Consider the following 19,413-nt stretch of genomic DNA (forward strand, 5'->3'; position numbering starts at 1 on the left):
GGAGTTGGGAAGCAGCAACGTGACATTAATTCCCAAAATTTAAATTTAAATTTACTTAATCAGCATTTCTCATCCTCTGTTACATTTGATAACATAACAAAATTAAATACAATTTCTCAAATTTCAGCTTCTCCAACTCGTGATACTCCCTTTTTTCAATTTAGTCAATTCACGAATAGTGATGTTAAGAAGAATATTTTAGCGGTATCATCTAACAGTGTTGGTTCTGATTGCATTAGTCGTCAAATGGTAATTCCTATTATAGATTATTTAGTTCCTATAATAACAAATATTTTCAATTTTTCTATTAGTAGCGGTACATTTCCATCTTATTGGAAAAATGCTATAATCATCCCATTGCCTAAAAAACCCAATTCTACCTCTTTCTCCGATCTTCGCCCTATTTCTATCCTACCGTTCCTTTCTAAAGTTCTCGAGCGCCTTACTTATAATCAATTTAACCTCTTCCTCTGCAGATACAACCTTTTAAACCCATTTCAATCAGGATTCCGCGCAGGCCACAGTACGACTACTGCATTAGTTAAAATCACTGATGATATTCGCATGGCAAAAGATAACCGAAAGCTCACTGTTTTGACATTGCTTGATTTTAGTAATGCTTTCAATAGTGTAGACTTCGACATTTTGCTTGCCATATTGAATTCTCTTAACATATCTCCTATAGCGATTGACTGGTTTCACTCTTACTTGCATGGGCGCCGGCAACGTGTGCGACTTAACGACACTTTTTCTGACTGGGCTAATATCAATGCCGGTGTACCGCAAGGTGGCGTGATGTCTCCACTCCTCTTTTCAATCTTCATAAATACTGTTACTCAATATATTTTTTCTCCCTACCACCTGTATGCTGACGATCTCCAAATTTACTTACACACAAGCTTAACAGACCTACCTAATACGATTAACGCTTTAAATCAGGAACTCGAACGTATCAATGGCTGGAGCAAAGACTTTGGTCTGAAGGTTAACCCATCAAAATCGCAGGCTATAATTATCGGAAGCCAACAGCTTATTTCACGAATTGATTGGCCGAATTTGACACAAATAACTTTTGCCGGTGTTATAATTCCTTACAGTAAAAAGGTAAAAAACTTGGGTATATTGTTTGACGAAATTATGTCGTGGGATCCACAGATTTGTGAAGTTAGCAAAAAAATTTTTGCATCTATCGGTTCATTAAGAAGGTTACGTAATTTTCTTCCCACTCCTACTAAGGTTGCTCTTGCTCAATCTCTTCTTCATCCTATCCTTGATTACGCTGACACTTGCTATCTAGACTTAAGGGAGGATCAACTAAACAAACTTGAGCGTCTCCAAAACCTCTGTATTCGGTTCATATTTGGTCTTCGCAAGTACGACCACGTCTCTGAGTTCCGTACGAAGCTCAAGTGGCTTCCTATACGTCTGCGCAGGAATACTCATGTGCTAGCTCTCCTATATTCTATATTATTTAATCCCATCCTTCCATCTTATTTGAAAGAACGCTTTAAGTTTCTCTGTGACTCACACAATAGATCACTTCGTTCTAGTGAAAATCTTACTTTGAAAATCGGCAAACACTCTACTGCCTTCTACAGCAAGTCATTCTGCATTGAGGCTGCACGGTTATGGAATACTCTCCCTTTACACATTAGACGTGCAACATCACTGGAATCTTTCAAAAAGAAGGTTAAGGAACACTACTTAAGACTTTGAAATTACTGTCGTCCACTTCGTCATTTGTCACTGCTATTTGAATAAGATATACACTTATTTGTTCTATTACTGTAATAATGTACAGTTATCTATAATATTATGTGTATATATGTGTATATGAGTATGTATGTTTGTATGTGTATATGTTTATATGTATTTATGTGTGTAGTGTATTTATATATTTTTATGTAATACGTTCTGTAATTTTTAGTATAGTTAATATTGTTTGTAGTATGTAGTATGTGTATATGTATGCATGTATGTGTGCATATTTGATTTTATTCTTGTTTTCTTTTATTTTAAGTTTGTACACCCTTTCCGCTTGTTTCACATTATCTCCTCCAAGCTGGTTGTCTGGAAGAGATCGCTGTTTAGCGATAAGACCGCCTGTTGTACATTTCTTTCTTGAATTGTTTAATAAATTGTAAACTTCTTTTAATGTGTACAATAAAGAATAAATTATTATTATTATTGTTAGATGGGGAAAAACGTCTTTTCGTATTTTCTAGTAAATTTTTTTTAATAAAATATGTTCGGTTGTATTGTTTGTAACTGGTTGGTTTTGATATTATCAAAGAGTATACATTTTTAAAATGAAATCAAAAAGTAAAAAACAGGTTCCCGCCACTTTTCATTTGTTTTTCGGTCCTTTAAAATGTGTTAATCCAACAAAAAAATAGGTACATTTGAAAGTTTTACTTTAAATAATTGTGTTAACTCGCAAACGAATAAAACTGACTTCAATTACACCGACAAGTAATAAAACATAAGTAGACGCAAAATAGACAAGTAAATCCGCGTCATCAAAGATTACTCAAAAAGTAGTCATCAGATCTTGATCAAATTTAAATGGGACCACAAGACAAGCATCAGCTTTCGATTAAAACAACAATCATCAAAATTATTTATAAAGAGTAAACTGCTACTGCTAGTGGATAATTTTGCTCACTATGTTGTGGTAGATGTGGCCGCGTAACATCATTTGATTAATAGTCCGAACCGAAGTAGTTTTACTGAATTCCGTTGTATAGATGGGCGTTGCGACAATGACGTGTGCGCACCGTCACATAAATATGCGTCACCAAAGATTACTCAAAAAGTACTATATCTCGTATCTATTATATCTCGATCAACTTTAAATAGAACTACAAAACAACATCAACTTTCGATTAAAACAAGAATCATCAAAATCGGTATACCCGAAAATATATATATATATAATATCAGTAAAAAGTTATGCATATACAACGTAGGGCGATGAAAAAATAGTCAAGCAAATACGTACTATTAAATATAACTCAAAAAGTACTTGTTAGATCCCCATTAAATTTAAATGGGACTACGTGACACGCACCATCTTTCGATTAAAAAAGAATCATCGAAATCGGTTCACGAAGTAAAAAGTTCAGAGGTAACATACATAAAAAAATACAGTCGAATTGAGAATCTCTTCTTTTTTGGAAATCGGTTAAAAAGGGGAAAATGTGACTCAAGCCTCCAAAAAATTTTGTGACGTTTATGGAGCTAACACAGTATTAGTAAGAGTAGCACAAAACTGGTTTAATTGTTTTCAGTCAAGAAACGTGTGTCTTTTTGAAAAAGTAGAGTTAGATCAGCATTTGAGTAGTTACAATATAGCTGAAGATCTGAGATTTGACTTTAAAACAGTTTTGATCCATTCGAAAAAAAAAAGGACGGCTATACAAAAAAGCTCGATATATGGGTGCGACATGAACTCACTGAAAGAAATTTAATAAACAGTATTCATTTACGATTCTCTCTTAAGACTTGACAATATCGAACTATTTTTGAAAAGATTATTTAGTGGTGACGTAAAATGGGTCACCTACGACAAGAACGTACGAAAGAGATCGTAGTCAAGCTGCACAGACTATCCCGAAACTCGGGTTGGTATTGTGTTCAGATATTCTGTAAGGATAACTAGTTGACATTCAAGATATTATTTCTCATGGGTATAGAATATAATATCAAATCTCGTTTATTTGCATTAGACATGGGATGTGCGTCTGAATTATTTTTGTGGACAATAGTTCAACAATCATGTTAGTGCTATTTCACTAGCTTAGTTTTTTACGATGCGTCATTTTAATTATTTTTTTTATTTGAAAACCACAGCGTTACAATTGATCTATATATTTATACAAATAAATAAAATTGGAGTGTCTGTTTGTAATATTTAAATAACCGTTTTATTTTTCTAAATGCATACGGATGTATACACGGTACATATACCAAAATAACATTTGTACAATTTTTGTCTGTCTGTTTGTTCCTGCTAATATCTGAAACGGCTAGACCGATATTGACGGGACTTTCACTGGCAGATAGTTGATGTAATAAGGAGTAGCTTAGGCCACCTTTATTTAAGAAATTTGTTTATTTTGTAAGTCTGCGAACTGAACAATATTTTTGTTAAATTCCACGAGGACGAAGTCACGGGCACAGCTAGTATAAATATAAAATTTAACATAATATTAACAGTAATAAGGTCAATTTCTTCCTATCTATACATCTTAGTACTGTTACAAAAGGGCGGTAATGAAAGCCGACATTAAAATTCCTTGAAAAACAAAATAAAACCAAATGAAATTAATAGAAAAGTAACATAAAAAAATACATGAACACATTAAACGTTTCTGTCTGACAACAAGACGCAGAACAAGTACAGTGGGTCTAAACGTATACAAATACATAGGCATTGTAACATAATTATTTCAAACATAACAAAACATACACATGCAGACATATAACTTTTATGTACCTATTACATTTATTTCGCTTACAATTTCTTATGAGAATCCTAATTTATTTTAAAAAAATTACTTGTTTATTCCTATATAGTTTACTGACCACTAGAGTTTACTGTTTTACCTAAATTTTCTTTTTCTTAAGTTTTACTGAAAGTCTATAAAATTACAGTCAGAGCTAACGGTGTTTGACTGATTAGGTCCAAGAAGATTTCTATTACCTACTCAAATATATCGTTTTTTATAATTTAATAAATTTTTAAAGAGGGAGTCAGATGGAAAGGACTCCGCTTTGCCGAAAAAAAGACATATTATGGATATTTTATTATGTGTGGTCACTTTGCCCAAGGCCTAATAAATTAAATTTGCAAAGTCGGAAAAATGGTATTTGTCGATCACTTGACGAACTTTTCTAATCAAAAAAACTGCAAAGCTGAGTAGAGTCGGTCTCAGGATCTGGGAGTTCTGATCATGCGATTCCGATAAGTATTGAATTAATATATACTAGCAATACCTGTGCGAATAATTCGCAATAAATAAGTATAATAATTATCACTTTACAAAATTACAAGTTTTTTTTTTTAACAAAAGCTATGTCGGATTTTTTTGTTGCTGACACCGGTAGAGCAAGCAATTATCTATAAAAAGAGATATAATTTATGTGCAATAATTGTGACGCTTTTTCTTAAGAGTTTCAGAGATTAGCTGGAACCAACAGACAGACAGACAAAAATTATAAAAATAGCTATTTTGGTTTATATACCGTGTATACATCGTATGAATTTAGTAAAAAGCGGTTATTTTTGTATTACAAACAGACACTCCAATTTTATTTTATTTTGTACAGATGTTTATTAAAGTTATTTTGATGTTTACTACAATATTATATCTTGAATGTGTAAGCTTATATTTGTCTAACAGTAAATATATAAACCTTGGAATAGCAGTGCTACAAATTTTTTTAATGAGATAACTCCTCGCCTTATTGCCTCCACTGGTAACAAGAGGGCTGGTGCATTTTTTGCCCAGATAATCGGCATAGCGATTCAACGGGGAAATGCTGCCAGCATTCTTGGCACAATTCCACGCGGACATGATTTATACCAAAACAATCTGTAAATATTTAGTTCTAAAGCTGTGAATTGTAAATATGTATAATGTTTAATAAACTATTATTATTTAAAGTTTGAATTGAAAAATATATTTTTCGTTGTATAGGGCAATTAGCGACGAAGGCTACAGGCTATATAGGCTATATATATAGCTAGGGCTGTAGGGCGCCCCATACTGCGTTTGCCAACACGCGGTTTCCACTCCACACGTCGGCTCTAGCGGCCTTTGATCCTGCGACTAAAGTGACCAACCTACTGCCACTTAAACTTGCTTATTCTATATGGTATATTAGTTACTTTCGTTCTGCGTAGTCACCACAGTGGACAGGCAGGTTGGTGATTGCAGAGCTGGCTTCGTGGCACTGAAGACGCTGCTGCCCGTCTTCTGCCTGTGTAGTTGAATGTCACCAGTTTGATTGATGTCCCACCATCGGTCGGTTTTAACAGTTCTAAGGTGGGAGTGGAACTGTGTTATCCCTTTGTCGACTTACTTATGATACCCACGTGAGGAAAGGGAGTGGCTATATTCTATATTGTCGTAACCATACAGCAAATTTTATAAATATTTTAGCATAAACTGATGAATCTCATATGCAAACAGTCAAATAGATATGTAAATTGGACAAATATTTATATTGAAACAGTCATTTTAGTCACATATTAAAACGATTTTCGTAAATTCAGAGTTATATGGTATTATTTAGATATGAAGCAATATGGGTAAAAAGCTTTGTTATTGACTTACAACAGGATTTTATATCTCATACCAATAATGTTCTCAACCAATTACGGGAAATAACAAATGCATTCTGTGATTTTTTACAAGCATCGCATATGGACTGTTACAGATCGACATTTAGTTATAATATTTAAAATTAAAACGTAATCTTTTTTTTTCAAAATATTGCTCAAGGTAATAGAGATATATTGTTTTTTCGTTTAAAAATAAGCAAAAATTTTAGGAGAATAATTTGGAATAAAACCCATATAGTTCAAGGTTGGAACCTATTTGTACACGAAGCGGAAAACTGAATAAACAAAATAAAACTGTGGTCTTACTCTACTCACACAGCATTCAGTTAATCTTGTTTTTAATAGCGAAGGGCACATGAAATTAGGCCGTACTGGACGAGTGTGGTCATACGGAAAAACACTATGTTAGACAAATTTTATTAATATAATGAATGTAAGTAATGTAGATATAATTAATATTATTATAATATTAATAGAGTAATAAAGATTTTGCATAACTTCTTAATTAATCTTCTAGGAAGTAATATAATAATATAATAGGTTATGGACTATGGGTTAAATCTGATAATTTGTCTTTATCAGTGCATTTGTTTACTAGAAATAGAATGTCTAAGGAGAGTCTATATAAGTTGTTGTATATCTAGTAAGTGAAATGTGGTTATTTATAGGAACAGCGCTGCCTGTAAATTTCGAATCTTTAAAGGCCATGTTTCAAGACGATTATTTCAACCTACGATAAAATTTTGCTTATTCTATCCATCCGATCTTTTTATTCACAGGACAGGAGGATTTCAACTACGAAGTATTTTTTTTTTTATGGTTTACAACTCCATTATAATATAAATTATCCACAACTATCTGACCCCGTGAGCTTCACACCAGGATTTTTTTGTAAAATTTTAATTTTCATTTATAGAAACGTAGTCCTGACGACAACAAAAACAAAAGAAAATATAGAATTATCCAGTTTGTTGCATACATATATATTGTTACATACATGTGAACATACATATTGTTCAGTTCGCAGAGTTTTATATTTTAAATAAATTTCTAAAATAAAAGTAGCCTAAGTTATTCCTTACTACATCAGCTATCTGCCAGTGAAAGTCCCGTCAAAATCGGTCCAGCCGTTTCTGAGATTAGTCGAAACAAACAGACAGACAGACAGACTAAAATTGTAGACAATATTATTTTGATATATGTACCCTATATACACCATCATACATCCATATGCATTTGTTAAAAAGCGGTTATTTTAATATTACAAATAGACACCTCGATTTTATTTATTTGTATAGATATGTACATACGTTTCGGAAATACTCTACGTCGCTTTTTCTCGCTAAAGTTTTGAAAAAAAATAAACTACTTAAATTATATCTAACGATTAACAAACTGCTGATATGAACTTAAAAAGCCTACAGATTTCTCACAAACTAGAATTGTATTTCATTACAGATTTCCATTTTTTTTAATAATTGCTTTGATAATGGAGTATGTTGCGTTGTTAATAGCAAAAAATCGTCGACATGCGAAACATTCTAACGAATTTATCTGTATTAAGCTGTTTATTTATTTATTTTTACATCGAAATAGTAAATACAGAAATATACCTACCTTTTATATGTATGTATATACTGAATATCAGTTACCGTACATTTTTTTCATATATTTTTTAAAACTAGTAACGGTTCCAAAAGGCACTAACCTACCAAAATGAATTAAAGAATAAAAATACGGATAAATAAAAGTGTCTTAGTAATTCCGTATATTATCGAAGGAAAGAAAAAAGAGTATAAATTACTTTATAGTTAAAAAAGTACATAATAATAATTATGATATATTTCCACAAAACATTAAGTACTAAATATAATATAAAGGTATAATTTATTTAACTGTAAAAATAAACAGCTTTTCATTTAATGGGCTTATTGTTGTTTTTCGGTTCACCCATGTAAAAATAATTGTGTTTAAATACCTATTTAAAGGGCGGTTTTTTTTTTATAAAACAGTTCCAAACAATAACGCTACGCTACGTTGGTTGTTTTATGTAATAGCTGTATCAACGTATTTACTAATGAACGTGTGGTATATCTGTTAAATGTATCAAAGCGAGTTCTATCAATATACCGACCAATGTAGTACTTACTATGACTGACGACTTATTACTTACCCGTGGAATGATTTTATTACCTAAATCAATATTTATACACAACTAAAAATATGTTTGTTGGTCGATCTAAAATACTTATTTGCGTTAATATTTTTATTGACTTTTAGTTTTTTAATTATATTAGACATCACTATCGACATTGCGAGGATATGGTTATCGAAATAACCTTTTAGTATTCCCAACCTAGACTAAAGACGAATAACATTGCAGGATAGTTGTTATTTTGTATCTGTATTGCTTTGTTTTTTGTATTAAACCGCAACATTAAGTTTGGTGTTGGAAAAAGTCTATGGGACGATTGAGAGTGTAAAAAGTTTTGCTGTTGGTTTCATCACATTACTATATTTGCACTGCGAGTTATCTGCTGGAGAAATAATCTTAACATTGCGAGCTACTATGCAAAAATATATAAATATGCGCACGTACTGCGCAATTTAATTTGCTGAGTGGCTGCAGCAGTCTAGAATTTATCCACCCCCCCTCTCTTCCCGTGGAGAGTCCTCGTTCCCGTTTAACGTTGTCGTAAGAGGCGACTAAGGGACTAACTACTGAAGCCGACCGATGGCGGGATCTTTTAACAAGAAATGCGCGACTATGGGACATTAACGCGTCATTGTATTTACAACGCAATTACAAAAGTAAATGTTTCCTTAGAACCATAGAAAGTACAAAAAATTTCCTCAACAAAGATTATACATATAGTCCATATAGGATGATCAGTCTGAACTCAATTTTTTATACGAGATCATTCATATGTTTACCTTGTCTCAAACTAAAAATTCTCGTAACACTGGCTATATGGAAACCAAATACTTTCTTAGTGCACTGTATCAGACTTCAAAATTGACTGTAGGAAACAAAATGATTATATATTTTTTACTACTCTTTACAGTTCAATTTTATAGCATTGTGACGCACAAGAAATTAACTGCCAAATGTCAAATAGGCTGCAAACTGTTTTTTTTTTTTGTTATTTACGACATAAGAAAAATATCCTTTTTAAGTCATCTTAAACTTTTAATTAATTCGTTGTTAGAACGTAAGAATTTTAAAACTTTTATCTTGTTTTTTTTATCGATTTATTTATAAATTGATGGTGTAAGTTAATTTTAAACTAAAATATTACTAGTACTTTTATTATTTCATTAAGTTAGAAATTCCATGCAACAAATCTATATTTACGAATTCTGACACACACAGAGAGAGCTTATTGGCTTTGTTCGTTGTCGTCGAGAACAAATATTTGTATAAATTATATGTACATTGCTACTGCAGTTTCATTTGTTTTATTTTCACATTTGCATCGATGTACCTTTTATTAATATAGTATAAGACGTTTAAAGTAAATATTGCTAAGGGGTCGACCATTAATCAAGTGCGGCTCGAAAGGGAGAGAGGCGAGTCCACTAAAAAAGTCACGAAATATCAAATGGAGGAATTTCAATATACTTTGCATAAAAAGAAAAACACGTAAATTTTGTGTATGGGAGGGATAGTTTCGTCTAAAACCTAACCACATATCACCAAGTCCACTAAGATAAGACGGTTGCTAAAACATCACTGGATTAGGCAGCAATCTCTTATAGAAATTAATTAACACACAAACAGAGAATACAATTAACTTAGTATTATTACGTAAATTTACAAAATGATAAATAGTTTCTTTATAAATGCTAAAGATCTAAAATATAATTTGTATAGAATGTACAAAAATTAACGAAAAAAAAACTACTTGCCTTTTGACACACCAAGACATTGTGTACCTTAAAGCTTATAGCTTAATATTATAACTAATAGTAAAAAATCACTTCCTTACGATGACAAAATTCTTACAATATTGTAACTTGTATACAAAGCGTTAGAGTTATGAGATTCGGAAAAATAGATTAAACTTTAAAACTTTTCCATTTACTTAAATGAACATATGTAAACATACGAATGTATCGTTGTAAACAGTTGTTTAGATTTAGTTAAATACTTTTTTCCTACTAAAAACTACAAGAAAAATACTTACACTATCCAAATTTATAAGTAATGTTGTTGATACAACTATAAAAGTTGTTAAACATCAGTTCTTTGTCACTTTCGGTATAAAATTAGGGGTTATGGATAACACGTGTGCCACAAAGACACCACAAATAATGTATAAAAAATTCTAACTTTAAAAAGTCTTCAAAAACAGTGTGCGTTTAGTAAGTCTCATTTATTAAACTACCGCCTTTTGGATTTGTTCATATTAATCTTGGCTTTTTTATGGTTGGTATCTATCAGTTGCTAAGGCATGGAGGGAGGGTCTAAGGTGTGGGGATAAAGTTGCGCTATCGAGTAAATTAAGTTTTTGCGCAGTTATCTTGACGAATTTCAGAGTATGGTCGGCGACTGCCAGCCGGCGACATGACGTAAGCTGATTGAAGATCAAAAATACAAATAGACGACAACAATCCCGGTCACTTCTATACTTGTTCAGTTATCATGCAAATAACTTGAAACTTAATATATTCTATGTTCTCCGTTCTAATAAGTTTTATACGTCGTGTATTTTTATATTTAGCGCATGTAGAAACTTTATCCTATGGAATTAGTAATTTTAAAAATATTTTGCATAAAATGAAAGGCGTTACAAAATAAAGCCAGAGCACATTTATCTATCTTATGAGTATCGAAATCGAAGTTACATAGAAATAACATATCACTACTGGGCATAGCGCTCTTTCTCAATATAAAAAAGTTGACGGTAGGCACCCCGCGTCTTGGGCGGTTTATAGTTACTCCTACACTCGAATGAGTTAATATGTTAAAATTGCACCATTATATTGATAGATATTAGAATATTTATTTAACTATTCTACCGCTTTATGATATAATTCAGATATATATAATTATTATTTTGTACCAGTACCTACAGCCGTCAGTCCATTGACTTATCGAATGACAGTAAGTAAATCGATGTCTTTTTTAGTTATGGAATTATCATTTTTTTAATCTCTCCTGTCAGTGTGGACAATCCTATATTTGTAATATGATAATTCTATATATTAATACGCGAAGCAAACACTTTGTACCCCTTTCTCTTTCTTTTGACGGAGGAGTATGAAATTTCGGACACTTTAATTTATATAGAGAAGGAATGCAGAATGCTTATATATATTTTTAAATTGTGCATAAAAATACATTAAATCAACGAAAAAAACAGTACACACACTACCATGTCCTTAACACACACGCATATATACTATTTTGTTTATTGTTATAGAAGTAAAGTCTTTGACAATAGAACCTTATTAATGTTCAAACTTATAATTTAAAAAATTGTGGTTGAAATTTTTACCACTGGTGACAACCAGTATAACTAATTGTTAGGGTTATTGGAGTTAATTTCGTAAGAAAATATATAAGGCCTAATACGATATAGTGATATATAAACAACTTTGACGCTGACACTTTGACGTAGAACGATGTTTTACAACGCTTTTAGCTATTTATGTTTGAAATAGTATATATATTAATAATATATGTTTGAAATGCTTTATGTATGAATAATTTAACAGTAAACCAGCATTTGCTCTACTGATAGGAATAGCAAGCGTCAATTTACGTTTCGATTTTGGACTTTTATTAAAGTTTTCAAACTCGTAAAAAAGTAAAGCAAGCTGCTTACGATTTACGTTTATTTTATTTATTTAAACCAACTAAACACGTTTGATTATTTCTATAGTCTAAAATTATTAATAATAGCATTGAGCACAATTTATGGAAGCCTATGTCCAGCAGTGGACTGCAAGAGGTTGAACTGACTGACTGACCATACGACTTATTAAAAAAAAGTATTAATTTACTAAATAACAATGTGTAAATAAATTCTAATCTTTTTGTTTATACTAACTACAAAAAAAGGATAATTGAACAACCGTTTATTTATTTATTTATTGAAAAATTCAATAATTTTGTTTTTAAAGTATCTGGACTGTCACAAAAGATATCGATGTCACAGTTTTCATAAAGCTCATTGTAGTTTCTCAGCTAGAGCAAAAGGATAGTATTAGCTGTAGTTCCTTTTTATAACGCCAATATGTTGGCATACTAAAACTAGCCTGTGATAAAAAGGAACGGTCAATCAATTTTGTTATTAATAAAAGTGTATCAAAAGGTTATGGAGAGTTACTTTTTTCCCTTTTTCTAATGAAAGCAATCAAAAATGATCCAATCAATCATCGTAATTTCGAATCGTTTGATTCCACATTTGTTTACAAAACTTTTTAAATTGATTCTATACACTGGATATTATTTTTGTAAGATGGATACCTCACAATGCTACAGTAATCCACATGACTTCGGATCAAGGCGGAATGGAGAACTTTCAATGCTTTGAATTATTTTAAAAGTCTTTTGTTCCTAAAAATTTAGAATAGCATTTTTAGGCCCTTGTTGATGGACCTAAGTGTGAGCCTTTCTTGAGGAACTCCAGAGGTAGGTAAAGGATTTCTAGAAATATATTTTTAGAATTATATTAATGAACACTCTTTTTATTCTATCGGCCAAATATGAAAACAGCCGGCTTAGTAAATTTACAAAAATTCCAACAAATATGTCTTGCTTGTTTAATAAAATTGAGTTATTTATTTTATCAAAAGCAGAGTTCGTTTTTTTTACGTTTTGTTCATTTAACAACATAATAAGCCTGGTGGTCGAAATTCGACCTTAACTAATTGATATTATAAGGTTAAACATTATTAAGGTTCTGTTGTCAAAGACTATAACTTCTATAATAATAAACAAAAGACTAGATTATATATGTATGCGTGTGTATTTCAAATACATGGCAGTGTGTGTATTGTTTTTTTTTACTGATTTAATATATTTTTATGCATAGTTAAAAAAAGCACTTTAATTAACATCCCCCACTTCTTCTCTATCTATATATGTAAACTATAGGTGTGCAAAAGTTTATACTCCTCTGTCCGCGCAATTTTCGTAAAAAGGGGTACAAAGTTTTTATTCACGTATAAATAAATATAATATTTAATGTTAATTATTAATATTAATTAATTGTTATTTATTTATAATAAATAACATATATTTAACGTAATAATAGATAACATATTTAACAAAAATAGTTCGTAAGCATAGTTATGACTGAATTGAAATTATAAATTTTGTATAAAGGCTGGTAGAAAATATTGTGAAATTATTACCACATGCATACGCACTTGTCGTGTCAATTACGTCACGCCTCCCTAATTTATCATACGGGGGGAGCTTGCGTTGTAGCAGTGCCTTGTCGATTTACTTTCATGCTTGTTTATTTTTTTAAACGTAATTTTTTTGACGTTCATTTAGTGTATATACTGTAATAATCACTTTATAGGGAAATAAATATTTTGATTTTACTTCATTAAAAACAAAACTAAGAAAAAAATCTAAACACATCTAATATAGTAACATTCATATAATCAATCTCGGTAAGAGCAGAAAATCTAAAGTGAAACAAAGTTTTTGACAGTAATGTATATAACGAGGAAGGTTCTCTAGAGTAGGCTTTTTAATAAAATGACTTCATCAATATCACAATCTCTATACACAATACAATATGCTGCGAAAGAGCAGAAACAGGTTTTTGATTTTCATGAGGCCAGTCAGTCAGTCAGTTCAGCCTGCTGAAGTCTTCTGCTGGACATGTGACGCCCCAAGTTTGCGCTGGAAGACATCCTACTCTGCGTTTGCCAAGACATGGCTTGTCCTGGAGAGGAGACCTCTTGACACGTCTGATCCAACGGGCAACGATCTTGCAACACAGGTAACCAGCCCACTACCACTTCAACTTGCTAATTATGTGGGCTATGTCGGTAACTTTCCTATTATCGCGGATAGTCTCATTTCTAATCCTACCTTTGAGAGAAACCCCAAGCATAGTCCATTCTATTGTACGTTAACGACTTTAAACTAGTGGACCAGGGAGTACTTGTCAGTGAGTTTAAGTACAAGGTACGTCACCCGGGTTGACACACTGCTGACTTCCACAACGTTGCTAGTGAGAATCGTGTGGACCAGAAAACCAAAGCTAGCTTGGGAAAGCCCATCACCTTCACTGTAGAACAAGTGCCGGGAGTCCAGGATCAGCGTGTCAGACAGCCCCAGTATGCTCCGCTTAATGTGACTCAGTTCTATTTCAAGTTTGGTGAGGTGGTGGTCCAGCCGTAGAGTGCGTCCATTAAACATTTCCAGGTGTAATGTTGGGTTACGTCGTCCCGTAACCCGGGGATTCCTAGCACTCTCCACCCCACAGTTACTGTAGCCGAGAATGGTGGGGCTGCCGGAAACTGAGGGTGGAATTTTCTGCCGCGAACTCATGAGGGTTTTGCCCATAGTCACAATGCTTGGTAGGCGGGTTGGTGACTACAGAACTGGCTTTGTCGCCCCGATGACGCTACTGCCCATCTTCGGTTTGTGTTTTTAAAAAGCCAGCTGTAAGATGGTTATCCCGCCATCGGTCGACTTCAGTAGTAAGTCCCTTAGTCGCCTCTTACGAAAACGGTAAACGGGAACGAGGACTCTCCACGGGAAAATAGGGGTAAGCTAAATTCTAGACTGCTGTAGTCACTCAGCAAATTAAATTAAATTTAAAACGTTAAACCTTTTAGTGACGCCGCGTTGGCGCAACGGTCACAGCCGTGGATTGTCCCTGTTGCGCTGGCGGTTGCGAGTTCGATCCCCGCACATGACAAACATTTGTATTGGCCATACAGGTGTTTGCCGTGGTCTGAGTGTTTGTGCAGTCCTTGTGGGTCTCCCCACCGTGCCTCGGAAAGCACGTTAAGCCGTCGGTCCCGGTTGTTATCATGTACACTTGATAGCGATCGTTACTCATAGTAGGGAATATATCCGCCAACCCGCATTGGAGCAGCGTGGTGGATTAAGCTCTGATCCTTCTCCTACATGGGGAAATAGGCCTATGCCCAGTAGTAGGTATTATAGGCTGAAGCGAAACCCTTTTGTCATTTTTTTTTTCAGACATTCAACTTCTTTACAATTTTTATTTTATACGTACTCAACTTAAGTGGCTCCCAATTCACCTACGCCGTGATATGCACATCCTTTCTTTTCTCTAAAACATACTCCATAATCAAAATTTTCCCTCTTACCTTCGGACCCGTTTCCATCTTCTTCCTACCCAAACACGTTCTAGGAGGTCTTACATCACATCGATGCTTGAAGTTCCCAGACATAACACCAACTTCCTGCCACCACCTTCACTATACGCGCTAACGCTTTGTAATCGTTTACCAAAAGTGATCCAAGAAAGCACTTCAATTTATGCTTTAAAAAGATAAGAAATCATTTTTTCTCCGAATTCAGGAGCCTCTCATAATGGATATACTCTCAATGTATGTATTTATTTATGTACGTATGTATTTTATGTATGTACATGTTCATGTAAGTATGTACGAAGTCAAGTATACATGTATTTTATATTATTAATATTAATGATTTATAATAATTATTATTAATCACTTACACTTCTGTGCCCTGCGATAACAGCAATCTCATCGCCATGGGTAGACTGTAGTTATTGTTCAGTTCGCAGAGCTATAAAATAAATAAATATCTAAAATAAAAGTAGCCTAAATTACTCCTTATTACATCAGCTATGTGAAGTGTCAGTGGAAGTCACGTCAAAATCGGTCCAGCCGTTTCAGAGATTAGCTGAAACAAACAGACAGACAGACAGATAGACAAAAATTGTAAAAAATGTCATTTTGATATACATACATGTACCGTGTAACACATACATCCGCATTTAGTAAAAAGCGGTTATTTTAATATTACAAACAGACACTCCAATTTAATTTATTTGTATAAATAGATTAACTATTGACAGAACGAAGTCTGTCCGGGCAGCTAGTTTGTAAATAAAAATGATTTTCACAGCATTGCATATTAAAAAAATATCGAAATTAATCATTTTGTAATTTACACGGAATCGTTACAAAGATGAAACAAACAGAATGTAGGCAACAGAATTACTTCGAGCAATTAGTTACTCCATTAATTAGTTCTTTTGTAATTAAAGTAGAAACAGAATTGAGAAAGTTAAGAGCTTGCTTATAAGCCAAAAACTTAAGTCTAGGATAATAACGTGGAGTCGGTAATTTTCTTCCGAGATGTTTTCTACCTTAAATGCGTCTTGTTAAAGTTGAAACAACAAATCTTTTTCTTTACGAAAAACTTAAATAAAAGATTTTTTACTTTTAGATAACGACCCATATTCGATTTAAAAATTATACAGAGTTCGAGAATAGCCTATGGGTTTTTGTACTGTACCTCTCTGTAAATCATTTTCCGTAAACCAATTATAATAGGCTCTACATTAATTATGTCGCCAGAGAGTCATTGGAGTTTTGAGAGTTTGTTGTACAATGTTTGGGAAATCAACTTATATATTATATCGAAATAATAATTTATTAAGGTTTTTTATGAGAGTTTAATTCTGAAAAATAATAACAGCATTTCCTTTTTATCCACCTTGGCGTATTTATGTGGATGAGGTATCTACTAGGATAAGTTTAAATGTTTCTTCAACCTATATTTAAAGATTCAGTTTCACTTTCACCTCGTTTCTCTTACATAATGAAAATTGATAAATATTTAAATTGACATATTTTACTTACAAATACTACTTACACATTACACGTACCTAATTAAAGTTTATGATGAAACATTGGATTTGAATAAATTTGACAAACTTTACCTTGTTATTTGTTTTATCTTTACCACTCCAAATTCATTTCCTTAATTATATCCTTAGCCTTTTTAACGTTTTGTTATTTAAATGTTAAAAAAGTCTTGTTAACGTCTTCATACATAGTTTTAGAACAATTTTGTTGCTTTGCTCCGGCGGTGTTAACTTTTTATCATTTTTTTTAATTTAATTTTCATTAAAAAATTTTGATTTTTTTGTAGTTATGCGGTATTAGTAAGTATTATTTACGCGGTATTGCAGTATTAGTGACATTATAAAAAAATTAAAGCTTTCGTCTCGTTAAAAATAAATATTTAAAGCATAGATGAAGGTATAATATAATAAAAATTGACATTTTTTTTTTAATATTCTACATATAAAATTTGAATATAATTTCATTTTAAAACTAGCTGTAGCCGTGACTTCGTCCGCGTGGAATGTAACAAAAAAGTTATTGCTCAGTTGGCAGAGTTATAAAATAATAAAAAAAAAATTAAAAATAAAAGTAGCTTAAGTTACTCTTTAGTACATCATCTATCTGCCAGTGAAAGTCCCGTCAAAATCGGGCCAGTCGTTTCAGAAATTAGCCGGAACATACAGACAGACAGATAAAAATTGTATAACGTGTTATTTTGGTATATGTACCACGTATACATACATCCATATGCATTTAGCAAAAAGCCGTTATTTTAATACTTATTCCAAACCGAAACTCCAATTTTATTTATTTTTAAAGATTTTTTTTTGTAAAAGTAAAGCTACCTAACCTATTCTGAATTTAAATTCTGCAGAGTAGAATCGGCAAGAAACTTCGCATTTAGATACTCTTTTGAAAATAATATATAAACTGTGTTTTAGCACAAAAATATAACTTAAAACTATATTTCCTATCTATATAAATAAAAATGAATGTTGCTAAGCGCATAACCCGAGAATGGCTCGATCAATTCGGCTAATTTATTTTTTTGTGTTCCTTAAGCCCCACGGGAAGTTTTAAAATTAAAAAAAAAGTGCTGAAGATATACACGCGTCTCCTTTCTGGGTTATGAATCTTACAAACAATTTTGGAATTATCTCAGCATAAATTTAAAGTTTTTATTAAAAAGAGATTAATAGATAAAGCGTATTATTCTGTGCAGAATTACATAGTTGATAAAGATGTGTGGACTTAGGGCGCGTTCCCACTTTGTCGTGACGACAGATAAACGCTTCACACTCGAGATAATCGTGTAGTTTTAAGTGTCATAGCTTATATGTTTAAATGGAGGTGTTCACATGTTGTTCTACAACACGATTTACTGTCGTCTACAACATTTATTGCAGCGACGACATATTGTCATGACAGTGGGTACAGCTAGCACGACAGTCGTAAAACGATAAAAAATAATTACGACTAAACCGTGACGGCAAATCTATCGTAACCACGATAAAAATATCGTCTCGTCGTTTTTGCTTCATCTTCCTTCTTTTCAAAAAGTAATCCATTATTTAAATTTCGTCTACGTCCATTGGAGTCAGAAGAATAAACGCACTACTGATCTCAAAGAGAACGTAGATGCGACTGTAGATTTGTAGCTTGCTAATGATGTGTAAACGACAATGCGACTGCCGTGAAACGATAAAATGTCGTCGCGATCCAATGGGAACAGCTATATACGATAGTCGCAAAACGGTAAAAAAAAAGTTGACGACAAAGAATCGTTATATTGGGAACAGCTAGAGACGACAGTCGTCCAATGATAAATTAATCGTTACGACATAGTGGGAACGCGCCCTTAGTGGCGCTGTATTTCTTGCAAGATATTACTAATTTTGTGCTAAAACACAATTCATATATTATCATCAAAAGAGTAACTGCGGAGTTTCTTGCCGATTGTTCTTTGCAGAATTTACATTCCAAATCGGTGGTAGCTTTACTTTTACAAAAATAATCTTTACAAATAAATAAAATTTGAGTTTTTGTTTGTAATATTAAAAACTGCTTTTTACTAAATGTATATGGATGTATATGATACACGTATATGTACATATACCAAAATAACATTTTTTACTATATTTGTCTGTCTGTCTGTTTGTTCCGGCTAATCTCTGAAACGGCTGGACTAATTTTGATGGGATTTTCACTGGCAGATAACTGGTATAGTAAGGATACTC

Source organism: Melitaea cinxia, chromosome Z (assembly GCF_905220565.1).
Source record: "Melitaea cinxia chromosome Z, ilMelCinx1.1, whole genome shotgun sequence".
NCBI lineage: Eukaryota > Metazoa > Arthropoda > Insecta > Lepidoptera > Nymphalidae > Melitaea > Melitaea cinxia.